We start from the raw sequence: 27,027 nt of genomic DNA, 5'->3' as shown, positions 1-27,027 counted from the left end.
AGGGAACAGCAAATGCAAGAGATCTAAAACAAAAATGAGCCTGATGTGTTGAAGGAGAAGAGGCCCAGTGTGGCTAAAGTGTAGCTAGAGAGGGAGAGGGTAGTATGAACTGGGGTCATAGATGTAGGCAGAGTCCACACCACAAAGAGCCTTATAGGCCATTTGATTTGATTCTTAGTAAAAGGGGAAGCTACTTAAGGATTTGGGGTTGGCTTATATTTTAAAGTGGGATGAGGGAGTTTGGGAGCAGGTAAGTCAGTTCTGTGGCTAGTTCTGCAGTCCAGGTGAGAAATGATGCTGGTTCTGAACTTTGCACTGTGGGAGCAGCTGTGGAGCTGGAGGGAAGTGGACAGGCTTGGAATATGTTTAGAAGTGGCGCTAACAACCCTCTACTTATGAACTGAATGTGTGGGTGCAAAAGAAGGCGCGGAATCAAGAAATAGCAGTATTTGGGTTTGAGCAACTCTGCGTAGATGGTTATTCATTTACGCAGTGGGGGAAATCTGAGTAGCAGTCTTTTTTGTTGTTGTTTGTTTGTTTGTTGATTTAGAAATCAGGAGTGTCATGCTGGACATGCCGAATATGAGATGCAAAGTGTTGATGTGGAGTAGACACAGATCAGCATAAGTGTGGAACTCAGAGGAGAGGTCAGGGCTGAGGATATAATTTTAGGAGCCATCAGAATAGAGACGATATTTAAAGCTGGGGATTGTATACACTGCCTTGGAGGGAGTGTGTCATCAAAGAAGAGGGCAGGGGAGAAGGAACCAGCAAAGAAGATTGAGAAGAAGTAGCCACTGAGGGAGTGGGGACACCAGGAGGAGTTAGTGGGTGGTGGAGAGCAAGAGGAGAAAGTGGTAAATGGTGTCGCATGCTGATTAGAAGTAAAAGAATGTCAAGTTGGGAACGTTTCACGAGCTGCAAGAAGAGTTTCAGGGGGGTGGCGGTGGGAGAATACTGATGGGAGGACAGTGAGAGGAGCATGAATATAAAGTACTTTTATTTGGGGGGACAAATTTTGCTGTGGAGATGTGGCAGAGATACTACTTGCCTTCCTCACACCTATCTTCCCCTTTTACTTTAGAAGCAAAGCCTCTTTACCTTGTCTTTGCTGCCTGGAACAAAGGCTTCATTTTCCAGCCTCCCTTGTAGTTGAAGACTGAAATGTGGTCCTAGGACTAGGTTCTTGACATAGTATTTCTAGGCAAGCTTCTTTTTTTTTTTTTTTTGAAAAGTTAAAAATTCCTTAATTTTTTATTCCTGGTACTGCTACCGAAATTTACAGGGCAATATACCTGATATAATGAAAAGAAAAAGAGAAAGGCAAAGCTACAACAGATAAAAGAGCTCAGGAATGTACATCTAATTGACACTACATTGCATTCATCAGTAGCTGCACTTTTTGCAAACTGTGGCCATGAACAGTTGTCCTGAACAAGAAGGGTTTCCTGTTTAAGCTGCAGTAACTTTTCTGACTAAGGATCATCGTTCCTTCTGTGGCAGAGTTTTGCAGTTCCTCTAATGCATTTGGGACGACTGTCTCAAAGTAACCTGCAGCTTTCCTGACAACTCCTTGCTCTCTCTCCTGCTAAGAACTGTAGCCCTTTTCTTTGGAGTTTCTAGAAACTTCTGCTGCCCTATCCACCACTTCCACCACCAGATCCATAGCCACCACCATAGGGACTTCCTGAGCTTCTTCCACCAAAACTGCCCCCCTTCATTGGTCCATAATTTGACTGCTGTTGTCCACTATAATTTCCAAAATCATTATAGCTCCCACCACCACCATAGTTAGCTCCAAAATTTCCTCCTTCATTGTAACTATCATATCCTCCACCACTGCCACCATATCCACCACCTTGGTTTCCATACTCTGGCCCACCACCACCATAGCCTCCTCTACTACTGTAACCAGGACCACTGCCATAGCTACCACCATCGCCTCCAAATCCATCATATCCACCATCACCTCCTCCATGACTACCTCTGCTGCCACCACCTCTACCACCATAGCCTCCTCTTCCACCAAAGTTTCCACCACGGCCAGTTACCTCCACTGCCTCCAAAGTTTCCTCCATGACCCACAAAGCTGCCGGATCCACCTCCACGACCTCTTTGTGATCCAGCAGACTGTATTTCTTGTTTAGAAAGGGCCTTTTTCATGTCACAATTATGCCCATTAAGAGTGTGGTATTTCTGAACAACAATCTTATCAACTGTATCATGATCATCAAAAGTTACAAAAGCAAATCCTCTCTTTTTTCCACTCTGCCTGTATTCCATAACTTCTATGGTTTCAATCTTGCCATACTTTTCAAAGTAGTCTCTCAAATTATATTCTTCTGGATCTTCTTTAATACCCCCAACAAAAATTTTCTTCACTGTTAGATGGGCACCAGGCTTTACAGAATCCTCTCCAGAAACAGCTCTCTTTGGTTCCACTACACACCCATCAACCTTGTGTGGTCGAGCACACATTGCTGCATCCTCCTCTTCAACACAATAGTAAGTCACAAAACCAAAGCCCCTGGAACGTTTTGTTTGGGGGGGTCTCTCATCACCACACAATCTGTAAGTGTGCCCCATTTCTCAAAATGTTCTCTTAAGCTATCATCTGTAGTTTCAAAGCTCAGACCACCAATAAACAGTTTTCTCAACTGTTCTGGTTCCTCTGGATCAAGGACCTCCTCCCCCCGCGGCAGCGGCAATGGCCAGAGTCGGGCTGGGGCGACTGGGCAGTGGTTTTACCTCCATTTTGAGACCGGACTCGCCTAGGCAAGCTTCCTAAAAGGAAGCAATTCAGCTGGGAGGAACACCACTTTCACGTTTTTCCTGCTGCCTGGAATGTGGGGTGTGATGACTTTACCTCAAGAGCAGCCATCCTGAGCCATGAGGTAATTTAGAGCACAACATCCAAATCCAATGCAGTGGAAAAAATGGTAGAAGGAGTCTGATCTCTGATGACTCAATGGATTGCCTGTTTTTGCACATCTTTAGTGTGAGAGAAGAAACACTTACATGTCTTCCCCTCTTATGTTAACCAAATCTGTTCCTAATTAATACAGAATCAAAGCAAAGAAATGGGTTGTGGGTTGGCAATAGGCATGAGGTCAATAGATGTTTTGTTTGCTTGTTTTTAAGTCGAATGATTCACTGGGTAGGAATTAGATACTCTGATCTATTCTTTGGAAAAATTCCACAGTTATTCAAGATACCTGTTATAAAAGTTTTTGTTTCTGGATTTAGATTTAGTGTATCAGTCAGGGTTCTTGTGTCCAAGCTATAGAAACTGACTCTGGCTGGTTTAAGCAGAAAAGGAAATGCCTGAAGGCAATCAGTGCCTAACTGAATTGTGGATGGCTGGGAAGTCAGGCTTGGACAATAGGTAGAAAGAGGCAGGCAGGACACAGGACCACAGATGCAGTCATTTCATGGAATCAGTCTGTCAGGGACACCGTAGCCATTGCTGATGAACTCCGGATGCCCCTTCTGCCCACACAACTCCTGGAGGCTGAATGCTATTGCCAAATAGATTCTCTGCCACCATCCCCTCCTTCTTTGTATCATAAGTGCCTTCTTCAAAATCTGTGATGGAGTAACTGATTGACCTAACTTATGTACCCTTCTAGCTGCCAGGGAAGCTGGGAAAGAAACATTCTGGCTTTTTTAGACCTCTAGAGTGAGAGGTGCCTCCTACAAAAAGTCATATAGGGGTTCAGATGCCAGGTGAACAAAGAAATAATTAAAGATACCAGCAAATATCTACTACGTTTAGTTTCTTAAGTATTATATTATATTATATTTAGTATTCATTTAAAAAGTTGACAGGTAAGCGACACATACCATGGTAATTTCAATGTGGATTTTTAGGTCTATTTGGATTATGTAGTGGTGTGGGCAGAAGGGGGTATCCAGAAAGATAAGTATTTAAAACTGCAATAAATTACTAAAATATACAGAAAAAAATCAAAGGTACATTTGAATGGTAAAATCAGCTTCTGTGTCAGAGGCCTATTGTTAAGATAAGGTAAGAAAATGTAAATGTAAATGTCAAATAAAAATATTTTGAAAGAGTAGAGTATACCTGTGCATGTCTTTTGAGTTCAGGGTTATGTCTACAGCATGGAAGGACAATTGGCAAATTCATCCATTATTTTTGTAAATTTTCTAGCATTAGCAATTTACCATTTATTTAGTACTTACTCTGTGTTTGGCATTGTGTGAGGTACACATATTTTCTTATTCTCACGACAACCCTTCAAGTCATCCCCCCTCTATGGCTACAAAAATTTAGGTGCAGAGAAGCCAAGTCACTTGCTAAAGGTCATGCAGCTGGTGAATGACATAAATAGGATTTTAATTCAGGTTTAATGAATGAAACGTGGGTACAATTTAGCAAAGGAGTGCAGTAGGGCACCTAAGGAGCGCCAAAGCCTTATCCAGGTTAATTCACTTCAAGAATCATCCCAGTTTATACATTAATTAGGAGACTCTAGATGCTATCTAGAGTTCCACATGATTGAGGTAAACGTCCATATGATTTAGTATCTTAGATGGCATATGATGATCAGCAGCAAATATGACCTGACAGTTTGTCCTTATCTATTGAAATATCTTCAGCTTTATGTTGGTAGATGTGACAATTTCCATGTACGTCAAGCTGGAGATTTATAAAAAGTGGATTTGGCCCAAATTACCTAGATGCATGTTTATGCTCATTAGATTTACCCACTTACCTTGTTAGTGGGTCAAACAATTAGTAGAATAAATAATCAAGTTTCTAGTTTAATTAGAATACTGTCCAAACATATTGAGGGAGAAATTGACCAGAAATTCATCATATTTAAATGCATATTGAGTGGACATGTTGCCCTCTCATTTTGCATATATATATCTGATTATAGATATTATATAAGATTTATTTTCAGAATTTTATTGTCTTATAGTAGAACCTGATAATATGAATCATCATACTGGATAGCGTTACCTTCATGAATTAAATTAAAAAAATTTCTACTAAAGGAAATAAAAAGGACAGAAATACATTAATTCCTGTTCCATAATGACACAAGAGGGAAGGCTTACTGTTGGATAAATTGAAAAGGAAATGGTCTTTGGAGAGATAAAAATGGAATTTGTTACCTTTTAAGAGGATGTAGTTTTTTTTTTTTTTTTTTCCTCTCTGCCTCTGATTTAATGCTCTTATTCAATTGTGACAGTGAAATCTATTGAAAGTGACTTTTCCCTTTCTTGCCAGTGGAGAGGAGGTGCAGGTTACTAAGCCTCTGAGGGGGCTCCCTGCATCTTGAGCTGCAGACAGGGCTTTAGTGGGTTTATGGAGATGCTGAAATCATATACAAAATGTTGAATTTAGGAATGTGTGAGTGTTTTTGTGGGAAGAGGTTCCTCCCTCTGAGGAACCTCCCTCAATTTCCACCACTGACTCAGAGAGGGGTGTGGCCCCAAAAGGGTAACCAACACTGCTGCTGAGTGGGGATCCTGTTGCCTGAACACCAAAGCAGACACTTTTGCTCTAAGTCAAAAGGGTTGCTTGAGAGTAGGTGCAGAAATGGCATCAGGATGGTATTACTTGTGATCATAAATAATAAACACATTGTTTTCAAGCATTTTGATACAAAAAATGCATTTAAAGAGAACTTTACAGTTATTAGGTCACTTTTATCTGTATTTATTCAATTAAAAACCACAGTAATCCTGTGCTAAGGCTAGATAATTAAAATTATCTTCATTTCACAGCCAAGCAAATAAAAATACAGAGGGAACAAAACCAATGACTTGTTCTAGAGATTGGAAGACTCACAGAGGTGAGCACCCTTCCCAAAGTATTTGGATTAGAAGTGGGTATCTGACTCAAACTGGGTCAGTCAGAAGTCCTTGTAAGAGAGGTTGGAAGGGTGACCAAAAATCAAATTGTTTGCCCAGCAGGGCTCTGGGGTGTTGGTCTTCTGCCTATCGTAAATAGCTAATCAGGAGGAGGAGGGCTAGGGGTGAAGGGAGAAGGGGCAGGGGAGGTGGGAGAAGTGTTTTGGAGTCCAGATTCAGGCTCTTGATCTGCCCCAGATCCCTGAGACAGACTTGCATCTGTGACAGAGTTTGGAGCAGAAGTTGCATAGACTAGAGAAGACACTTGTCATTTTTATTGGAAAATAATGCTTGAAAATGAAGTAAAGAACTCATTGAACATAACTCTGGTAGAAGTCGGGCTTTGCAAGAATCATGTGTTTGCAAGAATCATGAAATAGCAAGCAAAAAATAATTTAAAGGAATCCCAATCTTGGGTCTCTTGGGGACAATTTACAACCCATAAGAACATCTTTTAAAAAGCCACTTTCAACCTGATTCCTAGCTCCTCAGGCCTATTTTGAAACGACTCACAATGACAAATTAAAAACTCCCACTTACACTTCAACATGTGTGGATTTATGTCTCATTGTTTTCACTTCCCCCACCCCCTCTTGTTCTTTCCTCTCCTTATCTTTATTACCCATCACAAAAACTTGGAAACTTGGGAGGTGTAGGGAGGAAATTGAAGTTTTGAGAGAAACTGGTAATATTTACATGTTAAGAGATATCACTCATGCTACATATGTTTATAATAAACTTCTGGTTTTTGCCTAAACTGATATGAGCTGGTTTCTATTATTTCTAACAAAGAGTTCTAAGTACTATATTCATGGAGATGGTGGCAGAATTGAGGCGAGAACTTGGGTCTTTTGATTTAAAATTCCTTGTTCTTTTTGCACACCGTGGGTCTGTCTGCATAGTCTTCTACTGCCAGAGAATTGAGGATTCCTTAATCCTCTGAGTACTTTTAAAACAGTTTTGGATTTCTTATTAGTCTGTGAACTCCATGAGGGTAGGTATTGTGTCTGTCTTGTTCACTTCTGTATTTTCAATGCCTAACACATTGTTGATGTGTGAAAAATTGTTGGTGCTCAAAAAATTATTGAAAGAATGAATGAAGCCTCCATCTTTATTTTGTTTTTTAAAATTGTAATCTTATTTACATTTGTGGAGTATCTTGACAGAAAATTGTTGTAGATGAATATGAACTGTATAAATACAATTGCTATTAAAGCTGCCTTTCTGGATAAAATATTAAATTTCTGATAATTCTTCATTATTGTTTCTGTTTTTTTCCCCTTTGTGGTTTATATCTCAAGGGAAACTTTTCTAATTAACTGTGATTTCTGTTGAAAGCTCTTTACTCAAAGAGGGCAGTCGGTCTTATCTTCAAGTTAAGACTTCTGGTTACATGTTAACACGAAGGGGAGTGGAAGCTAATTTTGCTAATCAGAAACAGCTATAGTTACATAGCTCAGGCCCCAAATTATGGTATGGACAATGGGGAAAAAGATTGATGAAACAATATTTCAAGCTATGTTTTCTACACATATTGCAATGAATTGCATTATGAGGAATACAAATCATAATAGACTTGGTTGAAAGCCCAATAAGTGTGTTGTGTCATAGTGACAATTGCATTGGGCTGTGAAAAATCTTCCTTGAGATTTGAAAAATCCTTGACTTCTTGCTCGTATAGCCTAATAACATTTGTAGCAGAAGCAACTTAACCTTAATATCTACTTTATTCTTCTAAGAAATACCTTTCTGACCCATACCCCCAAAGGAACTGAATTTCTTCTCCCAGGAATTCAGGACTTCCTGCCTCTCTCCCTACCATTCTTTAGATCTTGGATTCAGAAGGAGGTAGACATAATATTCCAGGGGCATGAAGGTAGGCATGACTCAGACTGGGCTGAGTTGTTCAGTATGGAGCAGAGAGTGGTCTGGACTGAAAGATCAGGTTCAAAACTTACCTCTGGGACTTCCTAGCTTTGTGACCTCCAGCAAGTAAATTACTTTTTCTGATAATAAATTTCCTCAACTGTAAAACAGGAGTAATGATACCTTTACAGGTTTATTGCTAAATGAGGTGATACGTTAAATACCCGGTACATGTTGACCTCCAAAAAGGAGTGCTTTCTCCTTTTCCTCCCCAATAACTCTCCTTCACTCAATTTTGTGCCTCCATGAAGAGAAGCCTGTGACTTTCACTAAGCCTTTCGAGGTTTTTCTCTGAAAAGATACCTTCCTTTGACTCTTGGGAAGACTTGCAGAGACTGCAGAGGCTCACCTCTCCCCTGCATCTGTGTCTCTGGGGCACTGGGACTCTACAGCCTGGTGAGCTTGCAGGGAAAACATCATGTTCAGAACTCTCCAATGACCTTGCTCACTCAAGCCCTTGAGTACCAGGTTACAGGCAAATGGTCAGCCACGTTGATACCTATTCTACTTTTCTTGTATAAGGAGCTGATAAAGTAGCATAGGATCATGGATTACAACAGGCGATGATTGAGTGAAAAGGTCATCTTTGAAATATTTAATAATAATTTAGACTTGCATGTTAAGATAATTTTCCCAAACTAGGATAAATTTTTAATAGAAAGTGGGTATTAGAGCAAGGCAAATTTTACATCATGCCAAAAAACTTCATTTAGATCATTTTCACACACAAGTAAATTATATTATTGATAGCTATGGCTTATTATACCTGCTAAGATATAAGCAAAAAGTTTAACCTCTTAATGGAATGGAGTCACTAATTTCCTCAGATTCCATGATTCTTTATAAAAGGGGAGAATTGACTTTTGACTTCTGCAGTATATATTTTCTGCAAGTTAATCTCCTTTCTACCTCGGGTAGCATGGCCAAACATCTCGGTTTGCCCAGGACAGTCTTGTCTGGAGACTTTTGTTGTGGTTTAATTATTAATATACTCCCCCCTCCCCACCACACACACCAAATGTGGTTTGAACAATGCGATTTTATGAGTACGTTAACCTTGGAGAATTACATTTGATATTTTTCCTTTGGAATTTCAGAAGTAAACTTGAAATTTCAGTTTTACCTTTAGAACAGGAGTTCTATGGATAGAAATCAGAATTTGAGGGGTCTGTGAACTTGGATAGAAAAAAAATATGCTTCTATTACATCTAACTCTAATTGCCCTTCAATTATGAATGCAGGTGACAAACTACAGCAGTGCAAGGTACTCCTGTGACTTTGTTACCAAGAAAAACCACAGCTATTTTCATATCACATTATAGCTATTACAAATTTACAAAATATCACTCATATTCACTGTTACTTCTGAATTAGAAAGATCACATGAGATCATAACCTTCATGTTTACAGATACTGTGCAATGTTGCTGGCCAGCAACTGGTCAACTCTATACTTTCACCAAACATCAAATCATGTAGTTCTACAGTGATATCCCAGACATTTATGCTGCTTTACAGGATTACTCATCTACGATTGTTTGTTGATCAATATGAGGAATTAGTTCTTAAATTTTTGCAAAACTAGACAGTTAATTTATTTATTTTTATTTATTTATTTTTCTGCGGTACGCGGGCCTCTCACTGTTCCGGCCTCTGCGAAGCACAGGCTCCGGACGCTCACGCCCAGCGGCCACGGCCCACGGGCCACGGGCCCAGCCGCTCCGCGGCATATGGGATCCTCCCGGACCAGGGCACAAACCCGCGTCCCCTGCATCGGCAGGCAGACTCTCAACCACTGCGCCACCAGGGAAGCCCTAGACAGTTTAAATAAGAATTCTTAACTCTCTGCAAGGCAGCAAAGCCTTTTGAATACAGCACATAAGTTCTATTGTCACCTTAATGGATACTCTTGGAAATCTCCTTGCTAACTGTCAGTCAGTGCTGGAGTGGATGAAGATGAGATACAAAATTCTGTCAATTTCTTTGAAAAGAGAAATTTGCAAACATCTGGAAACATTTCAGAAAGTTTTACCAGTTATTTTATCTTGATGGCATCAAAGTTGAACCATGGACTATTATTCTTTTTTCTTTTTGATATAAAGTATATTGAGAGGATGAGCTAGCCAAAGGGGAATTCATTAGTTTTAGGTTAAAAAAACACAAAACAAAACAAACAAAAAAACAAAATCCAGTTCGAGTTTAATTCAAAAAACCTTGGAGAATTCAGGGGTTCCTTGACAGAAACTATTCTTATCTTGTAAAGTAGCTTAAAAAGCTTTAATCCATTTACAAGGATTTACATTTACAAATCAGCATTTTCAACACCTGTAACAAATAATAACTAAAACAATTGACATCAGTTGTTTATCCAACATGACAAGCCTATAGCTTTTTCAAAGAGCTCTCCAGAGTTTAATGTTCTTATTCAATCTAGCAACAGCAGACTTCCCACTGGTTAAGTCTTTGAAGGTAAATTTATTTTTAATTTGTTTATATTTTAATGTATTTTTAAATTTAACACAATAATAAAAAACACATAGCATTGTATTACACATTTGTCTTTCAAAGCTATTTTGACAGCCATGTTTCAGTGTAATTGGTTTCTCTTGTAATTCTGTGTATTTTATTTTTTGCATTAAAAAACATTTTTCTGAAAGGGATCCCTGGCTTGATCAAATTGTCTCTATATTGCCAACAGGGTCCATGACACACATAAAAGGTTAAGAACTTTGGCTTTGGGGAATTCCCTGGTTAGGACGTGGCGCTTTCATTGCCGAGGGTACGGGTTCGATCCCTGGTCGGGGAATTAAGATCCAGCAAGCCAAAAAAAAAAAAAAAAAAAATAGCGTCAGTTCCTGTTGTCTATGGCTTGACAATTTCTGAGCGAAAAAATGGGATTCCTTGTCCAGGCCCACAATCACGGACCATTAAGATTCCCTGGCCTTGTTCCTAAGCAGAGTCCACAGGATTCTAATAAATAGCTTAATTTAAAACAAAACAAAACAAAAAACACACAGAACACTGGCTTTGGAGCTTCATCTCAAGGTAGAAACTTCCAGGAGGCATAACAGGCGTAGTTTCATTTATTCACTGCACAGAATTGTAAGGTCTTGGATATGGCTGGAAAGGACTTTGAATGGAACACTTTCTGTACAGACTCATGTATGCATTACATCAGCAAATGGTTAGAAATGATAAGTACCACAGAGAAATACAGGTAAAGTTCCAAGGATGGTCAGAAGAAAGACCATTATCAGAAATAGCAGGGAACACATGGAAGAAGTGGTACTCCTGCTAGTGGGGGGGATGGGTAAAATCTGAATATTACAAGTGGGAATATTCATGCTAAGTTCATCCATAGGCCATCCAGACCACAGACCTCAGAGCCACCCTTGATTTCTCTTTCTCCTCATCCCTGCCTCTGTGATCAAGTCTTCTCACTTAGGTCTCCATCCTATTTCTTACACCCATTCCTCCTATTTATCCCCTGGGTTATTGCCTGGCTTCAGGCTTATTACCAGAACTACTGGAATAGCCTACTACCTGGACCTCCATCTCCTTTCTCAAATCCCTTCCACACAGGTTATCCTAACTGCAATGACAATAATAGATAATTTGTTTGCAGCAGATGTTAAAGAAATGTTCAAGTTTTAGTATTATATATATGACGTAAGCCCCACATTAAAATGGGGATTATTCATATACAACACGTATGTTAAAACTGAAGAGGATGCACTGGAGCAGTAGTTATCAATCTTGGCAACACATATAATAATCACCTACAGAGCTATTAAAAGGTCCTAATCCAGGAGCCTCCCTCCCAGGGTTCTGATGTAACTCCCAAGCAGACAGAGCTCCTGAACTGCCATCTCTGTTTCTGTTTACCTCTCTAGTTTTGACATTTATCTGCTCCACCTTATACCCTATCAAACTGCTGGTGTTCCTCAAATTCCCATGATGTCCTACTTGCGATACACTTTTCCTCCTGGTCTAGACATTTTTTTAAAGTCTCAGCCCACCTTTCCTAGGGAGAATTTTCAGTCTTCTCCAGGTAAACTGGTCCACTCTCTCCTTTTTGCCCCTCCTCTGATCTGTATGTCTTTGTATCATAGCAACGATATAATTTTGCATGTGTTCCTCTCTTCCCCTCACTACCAAGGGCATTGGAAAGGAAGCCATCTCCCTCGTGTCATTTTCACAAACATATTTCCAATGATTTTAAAACCTTGCTTGCACAGCTACTACTATATAGAAATATCACACTTAAGATGGAATAAAATTTAGGTTTTTTCTATATTTGCTTCTGTAGTACCTTATTTATCAACCCCCTTTTATATTAGTGTAAGTAATAAGATCCTGTTTTTCTGTGACAGACATATATGTAATAAAACATGCATGAGAACTCAATTGGGAATTTTGAGAAATGTATCCCTCTCATTAATTATTTTAAAATCCCTCTGGAATCATTACAAACACGGCATGATAAAGTTTCTCTCAAAGGAAAATTAAGCCCAGATGCCAATCTTTTATTTTCCTTGGGAGTTTCGCATCAACATAAACCAGAAAAGCGGCAGCTGCTGCTTTTACAAGTGGTAGAATCCCCTGGCATATGGGACTGGCCCAGCTTTGGACCCTATGGAGGCTGTGGGAGTAGTACATTCTGAGCGTGCATTTGCAATTCTGGGCAAAATATGCAAAAGGGCTTCTCAGGAAGAAGTCTATATTTGCATACTCAAATTAGATCCATACAAACATGAATGCCTCCAAACCGGTTTCCAACTCAAATCAACACCCTCTGGCAACACTGATCTATCTCGAATAATAACCTCTAACTTGAAAATTGAACCTTAAATTTTATGTTATTTCTCCTATTTCTTCGTGATTTGCAAGTCATTAATCACAGTCTGGAAAAAACCAAGTTGTCACTGATTCTCTTACATACCCTTAAGGATACAGACCCCTCAAATAATTAAACGTAGGGGAAATATTTTTATTTCTTTTTGTTTGTTTGTTTGTTTGTTTTTGTTTTTGTTTCTTGCGGTACGCGGGCCTCTCACTGTTGTGGCCTCTCCCGTTGCGGAGCACAGGCTCCGCACGCGCAGGCTCAGCGGCCATGGCTCACGGGCCCAGCCCCTCCGCAGCATGTGGGATCTTCCCGGACCAGGGCACGAACCCGTGTCCCCTGCATCGGCAGGCGGACTCTCAACCACTGCGCCACCAGGGAAGCCCTTTATTTCTATTTTTAACATCTTTATTCGAGTATAATTGCTTTACAATGGTGTGTTAGTTTCTGTTGTAAAACAAAGTGAGTCAGCTATACGTATACATATATCCCCATACCCCTCCCTCTCGCATATGCCTCCCACCCTCCCTATCCCACCCCTCACAAAGCATCGAGGTGATCTCCCTATGCTATGCGGCTGCTTCCCACTAGCTATCTATTTTACATTTGGTAGTATATATAAGTACATGCCACTCTCTCACTTTGTCCCAGCTTACTCTTCCCCCTCCCCATGTCCTCAAGTCCATTCTCTATGCCTGCATTTTTATTCCTGTCCTGCCCCTAGGTTCACCAGAATCTTTTTTTTTTTTTTTAGATTCCATATATATATATATATATGTTAGCATAGGGTATTTGTTTTTCTCTTTCTGACTTACTTCACTTTGTATAACAGACTCTACATCCATCCACCTCACTAAAAATAACTCAATTTCATTTTTTTATGGCTGAGTAATATTCCACTGTATATATGTGCCACATCTTCTTTATCCATTCATCTGTCGATGGACACTTAGGTTGTTTCCATGTCCAGGCTACTATAAATACTATAAATAGTGCTGCAATGAACACTGTGGTACACAACTCTTTTTGAATTATGGTTTTCTCAGGGTATATGCCCAGCAGTGGGATTGCTGGGTCATATGGTGGTTCTATTTTTACTTTTTTAAGGAACCTCCATACTGTTCTCCACAGTGACTGTTATCAATTTACATTCCCACCAACAGTGCAAGAAGGTTCCCTTTTCTCCACACCCTCTCCATCATTTATTGTTTGGAGATATTTTGATGATGGCCATTCTGACTGGTGTGAGGTGATACCTCATTGTAGTTTTGATTTGCATTTTTCTAATGATTAGTGATGTTGAGCATTCTTTCATGTGTTTGTTGGCAGTCTGTATATTTTCTCTGGAGAAATGTCTATTTAGGTCTTCTGCCCATTTTTGGACTGGGTTGTTTGTTTTTTTGTTATTGAGCTGCATGAGCTGCTTCTAAATTTTGGAGATTAATCCTTTGTTAGCTGCTTCATTTGCAAATATTTACTCCCATTCTGAGGGTTGTCTTTTCATCTTGTTTATGGTTTCCTTTGCTGTGCAAAAGCTTTTAAGTTTCATTAGGTCCCATTTGTTTATTTTATATTTTTAACATCTTTATTGGAGTATAATTGCTTTACAATGGTGTGTCCATTTGTTTATTTTTGTTTTAATTTCCATTTCTCTAGGATGTGGGTCAAGAAGGATCTTGCTGTGATTTATGTCATAGAGTGGTCTGCCTATGTTTTCCTCTAAGAGTTTTACAGTGTCTGGCCTTATATTTAGGTCTTTAATCCATTTTGAGTTTATTTTTGTATATGGTGTTAGGGAGTGTTCTAATTTCATTATTTTACATATAGCTGTCCAGTTTTCCCAGCACCACTTATTGAAGAGGCTGTCTTTACTCCATTGTATATTCTTGCCTCCTTTATCAAAGATAAGGTGACCATATGTGCGTGGGTTTATCTCTGGGCTTTCTATCCTGTTCCATTGATATTTCTGTTTCTATGCCCATACCATAATGTCTTGATTACTGTACCTTTGAAGTATAGTCTGAAGTCAGGAAGACCGATTCCTCCAGCTCCGTTTTTCTTTCTCAAGATTGCTTTGGCTATTCGGGGTCTTTTGTGTTTCCATACAAACTATGAAATTTTTTGTTTTAGTTCTGTGAAAAATGCCGTTGGTAGTATGATAGGGATTGCACTGAATCTGTAGATTGTTTGGGGTACTAGAGTCATTTTCACAATGTTGATTGTTCTAATCCAAGAACATGGTATATCTCTCCATCTGTTTGTATCATCTTTAATTTCTTTCATCAGTGTCTTATAGTTTTCTGCATACACGTCTTTTGACTCCTTAGGTAGGTTTATTCCTAGGCATTTTATTCTTTTGTTGTAATGTTCAATGGGAGTGTTTCCTTAATTTCTCTTTCAGATGGTTCATCATTAGTGTATAGTAATGCAAGGGATTTCTGTGCATTAATTTTGTATCCTGCTACTTTACCAAATTCATTGATTAGCTCTAGTAGTTTTCTGGCAGCATCTTTAGGATTCTCTATGTATAATATCATGTCATCTGCAAACAGTAACAGTTTTACTTCTTCTTTTCTGATTTGGATTCCTTTTATTTCTTTTCCTTCTCTGATTGCTGTGGCTAAAACTTCCAAAACTATGTTGAAGAATAGTGGTGAGAATGGGCAACCTTGTCTTATTCCTGATCTTAGTGGAAATGCTTTCAGTTTTTCACCATTGAGTACAATGTTGGCTGTGGGTTTGTCATATATGGCCTTTATTATGTTGAGGAAAGTTCCCTCTATGCCTACGTTCTGGAGGGTTTTTATGAGCAATGGGTGTTAAATTTTGTCAAAAGCTTTCTCTGCATCTATTGAGATAATCATATGGTTTTTATCCTTCAATTTGTTAATATGGTGTATCATGTTGAATGATTTATGTATATTGAAGAATCCTTGCATTCCTGGGATAAACCCCACTTGATCATGGTGTATGATCCTTAAAAGTGCTGTTGGATTCTGTTTGCTAGTATTTTGTTGAGGATGTTTGCATCTATGTTCATCAGTGGTATTGGCCTGTAGTTTACTTTCTTTGTGACATCTTTGTCTGGTTTTGGTGTCAGGGTGATGGTGGCTTCACAGAATGAGTTTGGAGTGGTACTCTTTCTGCTATATTTTGGAAGAGTTTGACAAGGAGAGGTGTTAGCTCTTCTCTAAATGTTTCATAGAATTCATCTGTGAAGCCATCTTGTCCAGGGCTTTTGTTTGTTGGAAGATTTTTAATCACAATCCCAATTTCAGTGCTTGTGATTGGTCTGTTTATATTTTCTATTTCTTCCTGGTTCTATCTCAGAAGATTGTGCTTTTCTAAGAATTTGTCCATTTCTTCCAGGTTGTCCATTGTATTGGCATATAGCTGCTTGTAGTAATCTCTCATGATCTTTTGTATTTCTGCAGGGTCAGTTGTTACTTCTTTTTCATTTCTAATTCTATTGATTTGAGTCTTCTCCCTTTTTTTCTGAGTCTGCCTAATGGTGTATCAATTTTGTTTATCTTCTCAAAGAACCAGCTTTTAGTTGTATTGATATTTGCTATTGTTTCATTCATTTCTTTTTCATTTATTTCTGATCTGATCTTTATGATTTCTTTTTTTGTGTGTGTGATACGCGGGGCTCTCACTGCTGTGGCCTCTCCTGTTGCGGAGCACAGGCTCCAGACGCGCAGGCTCAGTGGCCATGGCTCACGGGCCCAGCTGCTCCGCAGCATGTGGGATCTTCCCAGACTGGGGCATGAACCCATGTCCCCTCAGCAGCAGGCACACTCCTAACCACTGCACCACCAGGGAAGCCCTATGATTTCTTTCCTTCTGCTAACTTTGGGGTTTTTTTGCTCTTGTTTCTCTAATTGCTTTAGTGTAAGGTTTTTTATTTGAGATGTTTCCTGTTTCTTAAGGTAGGATTGTATTGCTATAAACTTCCCTCTTAGAACTGCTTTTGCTGCATCCCAAAGGTTTTGGGTCATCGTGTTTTCATTGTCATTTGTTTCTAGGCATTTTTTGATTTCCTCTTTGATTTCTTCAGTGATCTCTTGGTTATTAAGTAGTGTATTGTTTAGCTTCCATGTGTTTGTTTTTACAGATTTTTTCCTGAAATTGACATCTAGTCTCATAGCATTGTGATCGGAAAAGATCCTTGATACAATTGCAATTTTTGTAAATTTACCAAGGCTTGATTTGTGACCCAAGATATGATGTATCCTGGAGAATGTTCTTGAGCATTTGAGAAGAAAGTGTATTCTGTTGTTTTTGGATGGAATGTCCTATAAATATCAATTCAGTCCATCTTGTTTAATGTATCATTTAAAGCTTTTGTTTCCTTATTTATTTTCACTTTAATTGATCTGTCCATTGGTGAAAGTGGGGTATTAAAGTCCCCTACTATGATTGTGTTACTGTTGATTTCCCCTTTTATGGCTGTTAGCATTTACCTTATGTATTGAGGTGCTCCTATATTGGCTGCATAAATATTTACAATTGTTATATCTTCTTCTTGGATTGATCCCTTGATCATTATGTAGTGTCCTTCTTTGTCTCTTGTAAGAGTCTTTATTTTAAAGTCTATTTTGTCTGATGTGAGAATTGCTATTCCAGCTTTCTTTTGATTTCCATTTGCATGGAATGTCTTTTCCATCCCCTCACTTTCAGTCTGTATGTGTCCCTAGGTCTGAAGTGGGTCTCTTGTAGACAGCATATATATGGGTCTTGTTTTTGTATCCATTCAGCCAGTCCATGTCTTTTGGTTGGAGCACTTAATCCATTTAGATTTAAGGTAATTATCGATATGTATCTTCCTATTACCATTTTCTTAATTGATTTGAGTTTGTTATTGTAGGTCATTTCCTTCTCTTGTGTTTCCTGCCTAGACAAGTTCCTTTAGCATTTGTTATAAAGCTGGTTTGGTGGTGCTGAATACTCTTAGCTTTTGCTTGTCTATAAAGGTTTTGATTTATCCATCAAATCTGAATGAGATCCTTGCTGGGTAGAGTAATCTTGGTTGTAGGTTTTTCCCTTTCATCACTTTAAATATGTCTGGCTACTCCCTTCTGGCTTGCACTTTAAATATGTCTGGCCACTTCATTCTGGCTTGCAGAGTTTCTGCTGAAAGATCAGCTGTTAACCTTATGGGGATTCCCTTGTATGTTATTTGTTTTTCCCTTGCTGCTTTTCATATTTTTTCCTTGTATTTAATTTTTGATAGTTTGATTAATATGTGTCTTGGCATGTTTCTCCTTGGATTTATCCTGTGTGGGACTCTCTGCATTTCCTGGACTTGATTAACTATTTCCTTTCCCATATTAAGGAAGTTTTCAACTATAATCTCTTCAAATATTTTATCAGCCCCTTGCTTTTTCTCTTCTTCTTTTGGGACCCCTATAATTTGAATGTTGGTGCATTTAATGTTGTCCCAGAGGTCTCTGAGACTGTCCTCAATTCTTTTCATTCTTTCTTCTTTATTCTGCTCTGCAGTAGTTATTTGCACTATTTCATCTTCCAGGTCACTTATGCACTCTTATGCCTCAGTTATTCTGCTATTGATTCCTTGTAGAGAATTTTTAATTTCATTTATTGTGTTGTTTGTTCATCATTGTTTGTTTGCTCTTTAGTTCTTCTAGGTCCTTGTCAAATGTTTTCTGTATTTTCTCCATTCTATTTCCAGGATTTTGGATCATCTTTAGTACCATTAATCTGAATTCCTTTTCAGGTAGACTGCCTATTTCCTCTTCATTTGTTAGGGCTGGTGGGTTTTTACCTTGCTCTTTCACCTGCTGCATATTTCTCTGTCTTCTCATTTGGCTTAACTTACTGTGTTTGTGGTCTCCTTTTTGCAGGCTGCATGTTCATAGTTCCCGCTGTTTTTGGTGTCTGCCCCCAGTGGCTAAGGTTGGTTCAATAGGTTGTGTAGGCTTCCTGGTGGAGGGGACATGTGCCTGTGCTCTGGTTGATGAGGCTATATCTTGTCTTTCTGTTGGGCAGGATTGCGTCTGGTGGTGTGTTTTGGGGGTGTCTGTGGACTTAGTATGATTTTAGGCAGCGTGTCTGCTATTGTGTGGGGTTGTGTTCCTGTCTTGCTAGTTGTTTGGCATGGGGTGTTCAGTACTGGAGCTTGCTGGTCATTGAGTGGAGCTGGGTCTTAGTGTCGAGTTGGAGGTCTCTCGGAGAGCTTTAGCCGTTTGATATTACGTGGAGCTGGGAGCTCTCTGGTGGACCAATGTCCTCAACTCGGCTATCCCACCTCAGAGGCTCAGGCCTGACACCCGGCTGGAGCACCAAAAGCCTGTTAACCACATGGCTCAGAACAAAAGGGAGAAAAAAAGAAAGAAAGAAAAATAAAATAAAATATAGTTATTAAAATTACAAATTAATAATTAAAAAAATTAAAAAGTAATAAAAAAAGAAAGAAGAGAGCACCCAAAACAAAAACAAATCCACCAATGATAACAAGCACTAAAAAGTATACTAAAAATAACCCGGACAGACAGAACCATAGGACAAATGGTAAAAGCAAAGCTATACAGACAAAATCACACACAGAAGCATACACATACACACTCACAAAAAGAGAAAAAGGAAAAAAATATATATCGTTGCTCCCAAAGTCCATTGCCTCAATTTTGGGATGATTCGTTGTCTATTCAGGTATTCCAGATGCAGGGTACATCAAGTTGATTGTGGAGATTTAATCTGCTGCTCCTGAGGCTGCTGGGAGAGATTTCCCTTTCTCTTCTTTGTTTGCACAGCTCCTAGGGTTCAGCTTTGGATTTGGCCCCGCCTCTGCATGTACGTCGCCCTCTGGCACCTGTTCTTCGCCCAGACAGGAGGGGGTTAAAGGAGCGACAGATTAGGGGGCTCTGGCTCACTCAGGCCGTGGGGGAGGGAGGGGTACGTTATGTGGGGCGAGCCTGCTGTGGCAGAGGCTGCCGTGATGTTACAACAGCTTGGGGCGCGCCGTGGGTTCTCCCGGGGAAGTTGTCCCTGGATCACCGGACCCTGGCAGTGGCGGGCTGCACAGTCTCCCAGGAGAGGTGTGGATAGTGACCTGTGCTTGCACACAGGCTTCTTGGTGGCGGCAGCAGCAGCCTTAGCGTCTCATGCCTGTTTCTTGTGTCCACGCTGATGGCCGCGGCTTGCGCCGGTCTCTGGAGCTCATTTAGGTGGTGCTCTTAATCCCCTCTCCTCACGCACCAGGAAACGGTGGTCTCTTGACTCTTAGGCAGGTCCAGACTTTTTCCCGGACTCCGTCCCAGCTAGTTGTGGCGCACTAGCCCCCCTCAGGCTGTGTTCACGTAGCCAACCCCAGTCCTCTCCCTGGGATCTGACCTCCAAAGTCTGAGCTCAACTCCCAGCCCCCGCCCGCCCCAGCGGGTGAGCAGACAAGCCTCTCGGGCTGGTGAGCACTGGTTTGCACCGATCCTCTGTGCAGGAATCTCTCCGCTTTACCCTCCACACCCCTGTGCATGTGCTCTCCTCCGCGGCTCCGAAGCTTCTCCACTCCACCCCCCGCAGTCTCCGCCCGCGAAGGGGCTTCTAGTGTGTGGAAACCTTTCCTCCTTCACAGATCCCTCCTGCTGGTGCAGGTCCTGTCCCTATTCTTTTGTCCCTGTTTTCTCTTTTTTCTTTTGCCGTAGCCAAGTATGTGGGAGTTTCTTGCCTTTTGGGAGGTCTGAGGTCTTCTGCCAGCGTTCAGTAGGTGTTCTGTAGGAGTTGTTCCACATGTAGATGTATTTCTGATATATTTGTGGGGAGGAAGGTGATCTCCACGTCTTACTCCTCCACCATCTTGAAGGTCTCCTCCAGGGAAATATTTTTAAATGAATTTATTTCCCAAGTAAAAGTTTTGCTGAATTTTTAAAATCTAGTCTTATCACTGTTGAATTATGTAGTAAAGTCATAATGAAAAATGTCAATTATATAAGAATTCGTTCTTTCTATATGCTACTTTAAAAACATGATCAGGAGACCCCTACATCAGAATAAAATGCAGATTCCTGTCCCACTGTTAATGAGGAGTTTGCAGCCCCGGTGATTTCTATGAACCATAAAGTTTGAGAACTACAGCTCTAAATCATTTTAAAAATTACACACTCCAGATAAAATGGCTCTTTAAATTTCCCTTTTCATACTCTGCTGGGTGCAACTCTAGCTTCTGATGACATTTCTATTTCTCATGCTGAGTTAGCCATATTTGTCCCTCAAGATCTAATATTGACAGTCAGGGATTTAGCTCCATGTGACCAAAGACAGAATCCCATTATTATCAACCTCATAATTGGTTCATTTTCTTTCTTTTCTTTTTTTCTTTTTCTTTTCTTTTTTTTTTTTTTTTTTTGGAATTTGACATCTTTAACTTCAAATCCTGCCAATGCAGGGGACAAGGGTTCAAGCTCTGGCCAGGAAGATCCCACATGCCATGGAGCAAATAAGCCCATGCGCTACAACTACTGAGCCTGCACTGTAGAGCCCACGAGCCACAACTACTGAGCCCACATGCCACAACTACTGAAGCCCACGTGCCTAGAGCCTGAGCTCCACACCAAAGAGAAGCCACTGCAATAAGCCTGCGCACCACAACAAAGGGTAACCCCTGCTCGCCACAACTAGAGAAAGCCTGTGTGCGGCAACGAATACCCAACGCAGCCAAAAATAAATAAATAAATTTTAAAAAGTATGGTTATTCTCTTGTTTAGTCAGTTGTATTCTTTTAGCTACAGCAAGAACTGGTTTTTTAAAAAGTCTATATTCAATATCTTGTTAATAACCTATAATGGAAAAGAATCTGAAAAAGAATATATATACACACATACATATATATATATATATATATCTGAATCTCTTTGCTGTGCACTTGAAACTAACACAACATTGTAAATAAACTATATTTCAAATAAATAAATAAATACAAGTCTATGTTTCAACGTTACCGTTTTCATGTCTGTCAAATCCCCACCTAGATTCCCTTAGAAAACCTTTGGATAATAATGGTAAATGCCTGCAAGAAGTATAATTGTTTAGTACAGAAATCCTTTTTTATTATCACTTTCATAATTTTAATTGACTTTTCTCTTTAATTCCACATGTATGTCCATTATATATTCACAAAGTTTCATTTTTATCATTATTGTCAAGTAGTTTATAACAATTGTCAAAAGGCTGTGAAGTGTTTAGATGATCACAACTTTATAAATATAACGTTTCTTTCTTCTTCTCTTGGGTAACATGCCTGGAATTACATATTCTCAAAAGAAAAGACTCTTCATCGTCATAATTACATACACGCTCTGAGGAGAAACCAGGGTACACCTACCTAGCAAAACAGCACTCAGTAACAATTTCACTGTTCCTGCCAAATACTCTAGGTTGTGGTAATTTTCAAACATTGTATAAAATGACACACATTCCATAAATGAGGTGTGATTAAAACATAAGACAAGTCACACATGAAAACAGCTCTCACTACTTTATGATCACTCCTCATACATAATCTTAGGCAATCAGTCATGGAATATAATTTTTTAAACCTTTACCCTATTGCCCACATACCTCTAATCGAACTTCCCCTCTGGCCACCCCAGGGTGAGAGAAAGGAGATTGCCATCCAAAGACATCTGGTTTGGAATATAAGGGGGCAATCAAACATCCTCGGTGGGATGTCAGCAGGGATCTGCCACCACTCAAAACTCAGCACTTATGTGGTCTTGAAATTATAACTGGCTGCTTCATGTAGGGGCAGATCTAGGCAAAATTGTGTAGTCCGTGAAGTCTGCTTTCGGCACTTCTTCCCCTGTGGCCCCCAGAGCTGCACTGCTGTTCCCTGCAGCTGAGAGTCCTCCCCTGTGGCTTGTGCTTCACAGGCAGCTCTGAATCAATCTCTATCATTCCTGCTAATCAACATGTAGCCATCTTATGTCCTGTTCCATCATTTGGTTCATTTCAATTCACAGGAATTTGTGGTGAGCAGCTATTACGGGCCAGGCACAGTGCTTGGTGCTGCATGTAGAAACTTTAAAAACCATGGCTTGGCTTCATGGAATTGGTGATTTAGCTGGACAAGGTAAGTTAACAAATTTAATTACCTGATGTTAAGATGGTTTGTTAAGTTAAATGATGTATTCTCAGGGTTGAGATGGTGCTTGGGGCACAGTAGATGCTCAATATGTATTTTTTTTTTTTTTTTTTTTTTTTTTTTGCGGTACGCGGGCCTCTCACTGTTGTGGCTTCTCCCACTGCGGAGCACAGGCTCCGGAAGCGCACGCTCAGCGGCCATGGCTTATGGGCCCAGCCGCTCCGCGGCATGTGGGATCATCCCGGACCAGGGCACAAACCTGCATCCCCTACATTGGCAGGCAGACTCTCAACCCCTGTGCCACCAGGGAAGCCCTCAATACGTATTTTTTAAAACATCTTTATTGGAGTGTTAGTTGCTGCTAGTTGTGTTAGTTGCTGCTGTATAACAAAGTGAATCAACTATAAGTATATATATATATCCCCATATCCCCTCCCTCTTGCTTCTCCCTCCCACCTTCCCTATGCCACCCCGCTAGGTGGTCACAAAGCACCGGCTGCTTCCCAACAGCTATCTATTTTACGTTTGGTAGTGTATATATGTCAATGCCACTCTCTCGCTTTATCCCAGCTTACCCTTCCCCCTCGCTGTGTCCTCAAGTCCATTCTCAAAGTCTGTGTCTTTATTCCTGTACTGCCCCTAGATTCTACAGAACCTTTGTTGTTGTTTTTCTTAGATTCCATATATATGTAATAGCATACAGTATTTTTCTCTTTCTGACTTACTTCACTCTGTATGACAGACTCTAGGTCCATCCACCTCACTACAAATAACTCAATTTCGTTTCTTTTTATGGATGAGTAATATTCCATTGTATATATGTGCCACATATTCTTTATCCATTCATCTGTCGATGGACACTTAGGTTGCTTCCATGTCCTGATTATTGTCAACAGAGCTGCAATGAACATTGTGGTACATGACTCTTTTTGAATTACGGTTTTCTCAGGGTATAGGCCCAGTAGTGGGATTGCTGGGTCATACGTAGTTCTAGTTTTAGTTTTTTAAGGAACCTCCACACAGTTCTCCATAGTGGCTGTACCAATTTACATTCCCATCAACAGTGCAATAGGGTTGCCTTTTCTCCACACCCTCTCCAACATTTATTGTCTGTAAATTTTTTGATGAAGACCACTCTGACCAGAGTGAGGTGGTACCTCATTGTAGTTTTGATTTGCATTTCCCTAATGATTAAGGATGTTGAGCATTCTTTCATGTGTTTGTTGGCAATCTGTATATCTTCTCTGGAGAAATGTCTATTTAGGTCTTCTGCCCATTTTTGGATTTTTTTTTTTTGTTTTTTTGGTATTGAGCTGCACGAGCTGCTTGTATATTTTGGAGATTAAACCTTTGTCAGTTGCTTCATTTGCAAATATTTTCTCCCATTTGGAGGGTTGTCTTTTTGTCTTGTTTATGGTTTCCTTTGCTGTGCAAAAGCTTTTATTAGGTCCCATTTGTTGATTTTTCTTTTTAATTTCCATTTCCTTAGGAGGTGGGTCAAAAAGGATCTTGCAGTGATTTAGGTCAGAGTGTTCTGCCTATGTTTTCCTCTAAGAGTTTCATAGTATCTGGCTTTACATTTAAGGCTTTAATCCATTTTGAGTTTATTTTTGTGTATGGTGTTAGGGAGTGTTCTAATTTCATTCTTTTACATATAGCTGTCCAGTTTTCCCAGCACCACTTATTGAAGAAGCTGTCTTTACTCCATTGTATATTCTTGCCTCCTTTATCAAAGATAACGTGACCATATGTGCATGGGTTTATCTCTGGGCTTTCTATCCTGTTCCATTGATCTATATTTCTGTTTTTGTGCCCGTACCATAATGTCTTGATTACTGTACCTTTGAAATATAGCCTGAAGTCAGGAAGCCTGATTCCTTCAGCTCCGTTTTTCTTTCTCAAGATTGCTTTGGCTATTCGGAGTCTTTTGTGTCTCCATACAAATTGTGAATTTTTTTGTTCTAGTTATGTGAAAAATGCCATTGGTAATATGATAGGGATTGCATTGAATCTGTAGATTGCTTTGGGTAGTAGAGTCATTTACACAATGTTGATTCTTCCGATCCAAGAACATGGTATATCTCTCCATCTGTTTGCATCATCTTTAATTTCTTTCATCAGTGTCTTATAGTATTCTGCATACAGGTCTTTTGTCTCCTTAGGTAGGTTTATTCCTAGGCATTTTATTCTTTTGTTGCAATGATAAATGGGAGTGTTTCCTTAATTTCCCTTTCAGATGTTTCATCATTAGTGTATAGGAATGCAAGAGATTTCTGTGCATTAATTTTGTATCCCGCCACTTTACCAAATTCATTGATTAGCTCTAGTAGTTTCCTGGTAGCAACTTTAGGATTCTCTATGTATAATATCATGTCATCTGCAAACAGTGACAGTCTTACTTCTTCTTTTACATTTTGGATTCCTTTTATTTCTATTTCATCTGTGATTGCTGTGGCTAAAACTTCCAAAACTATGTTGAAGAATAGTGGTGAGAGTGGGCACCCTTGTCTAGTTTCTGATCTTAGTGGAAATGGTTTCAATTTTTCACCATTGAGAACAATGTTGGCTGTTGGTTTGTCATATATGGCCTTTATTATGTTGAGGTAAGTTCCCACTATGCTAACTTTCTGGAGAATTTTTTATCATAAATCAGTGTTGAATTTTGTCGAAAGTTTTTCTGCATCTATTGACATTATCATATGGTTTTTATTTTTCAATTTGTTAATATGGTGTATCACATTGAATGATTTGTGTATACTGAAGAATCCTTATATTCTTGGGATAAACCCCACTTGATCATGGTGTATGATCCTTTTAATGTACTGCTGGATTCTGTTTGCTAGTATTCTGTTGAGGATGTTTGCATCTATGTTCATCAGTGATATTGGCCTGTAGTTTTCTTTTTTTGTAACATTTCTGTCTGGTTTTGGTATCAGGGTGACGGTGGCTTCGTAGAATGAGTTTGGGAATGTTCCTCCCTCTGCTAGATTTTGAAAGTTTGAGAAGTACAGGTGTTAGCTCTTCTCTAAATGTTTGATAGAATTCACCTGTGAAGCCATCTGGTCCTGGGCTTTTGTTTGTTGGAAGATTTTTAAACAGTTTCAATTTCAGTGCTTGTGATTGGTCTGTTTATATTTTCTATTTCTTCCTGGTTCAGTCTCGGAAGGTTGTGCTTTTCTAAGAATTTGTCCATTTCTTCCAGGTTGTCCATTTTATTGGCATATAGTTGCTTGTAGTAATCTCCATGATCTTTTGCATTTCTGCGGGGTCAGTTGTTACTTCTCCTTTTTCATTTCTAATTCTGTTGATATGAGTCTTCTCCCTTTTTTTCTTGATGAGTCTGAAAAAAAGATTTTGATTTCCTTCCTTCTGCTAACTTTGGGGTTTTTTTGTTCTTCTTTCTCTAATTGCTTTAGTGTAAGGTTAGGTTGTCTATTTGAGATGTTTCTTGTTCTTTGAGGTAGGATTGTAGTGCTATAAACTTCCCTCTTAGAACTTCTTTTCTGCATCCCATAGGTTTTGGGTCGTCGTGTTGTCATTGTCATTTGTTTCTAGGCATTTTTTGATTTCCTCTTTGATTTCTTCAGTGATCTCTTGGTTATTAAGTAGTGCATTGTTAAGCCTCCATGTGTTTGTATTTTTTACAGATTTTTTTTCCTGTAATTGATATCAGTCTCATAGCATTGTGGTTGGTAAAGATCCTTGATATGATTTCAATTTTCTTAAATTTACCAAGGCTTGATTTGTGACCCAAGATATGATGTATCCTGGAGAATCTTCTATGAGCATTTGAGAAGAAAGTGTATTCTGTTGTTTTTGGATGGAATGTCCTATAAATAACAATTAAGTCCATCTTGTTTAATGTATCATTTAAAGCCTTTGTTTCCTTATTTATTTTCATTTTGATTGATCTGTCCATTGGTGAAAGTGGGGTATTAAAGTCCCCTACTATGATTGTGTTACTGTTGATTTCCCCTTTTATGGTTGTTAGCATTTGCTTTATGTATTGAGATGCTCTTATGTTGGCTGCATAAATATTTACAATTGTTATATCTTCTTCTTGGATTGATCCCTTGATCATTATGTAGTGTCCTTCTTTGTCTCTTGTAAGAGTCTTTATTTTAAAGTCTATTTTGTCTGATGTGAGAATTGCTATTCCAGCTTTCTTTTGATTTCCATTTGCATGGAATGTCTTTTTCCATCCCCTCACTTTCAGTCTGTATGTGTCCCTAGGTCTGAAGTGGGTCTCTTGTAGACAGCATATATACGGGTCTTGTTTT

At 39.5% G+C, this 27,027-nt stretch overlaps 1 protein-coding gene and 1 pseudogene across 1 annotated transcript in view; both read right to left on the bottom strand.

Moving 5' to 3' along the window:
- The window catches only part of DCLK2 (doublecortin like kinase 2), a 278,173-nt gene that overhangs the window by 182,404 nt on the left and 68,742 nt on the right, over positions 1-27,027 (bottom strand). The gene's annotated exons all lie outside the window — the stretch shown is intronic.
- LOC101287692 (heterogeneous nuclear ribonucleoprotein A3-like) lies at positions 1,434-2,769 on the bottom strand (annotated as a pseudogene).

The sequence above is a fragment of the Orcinus orca genome, chromosome 4 (genome assembly GCF_937001465.1).
Source record: "Orcinus orca chromosome 4, mOrcOrc1.1, whole genome shotgun sequence".
In the NCBI taxonomy this organism is placed as follows: Eukaryota; Metazoa; Chordata; class Mammalia; order Artiodactyla; family Delphinidae; genus Orcinus; species Orcinus orca.
Note: the sequence above shows the minus strand (reverse complement) of the source record. Positions and strands in the feature narration are given on the sequence as shown.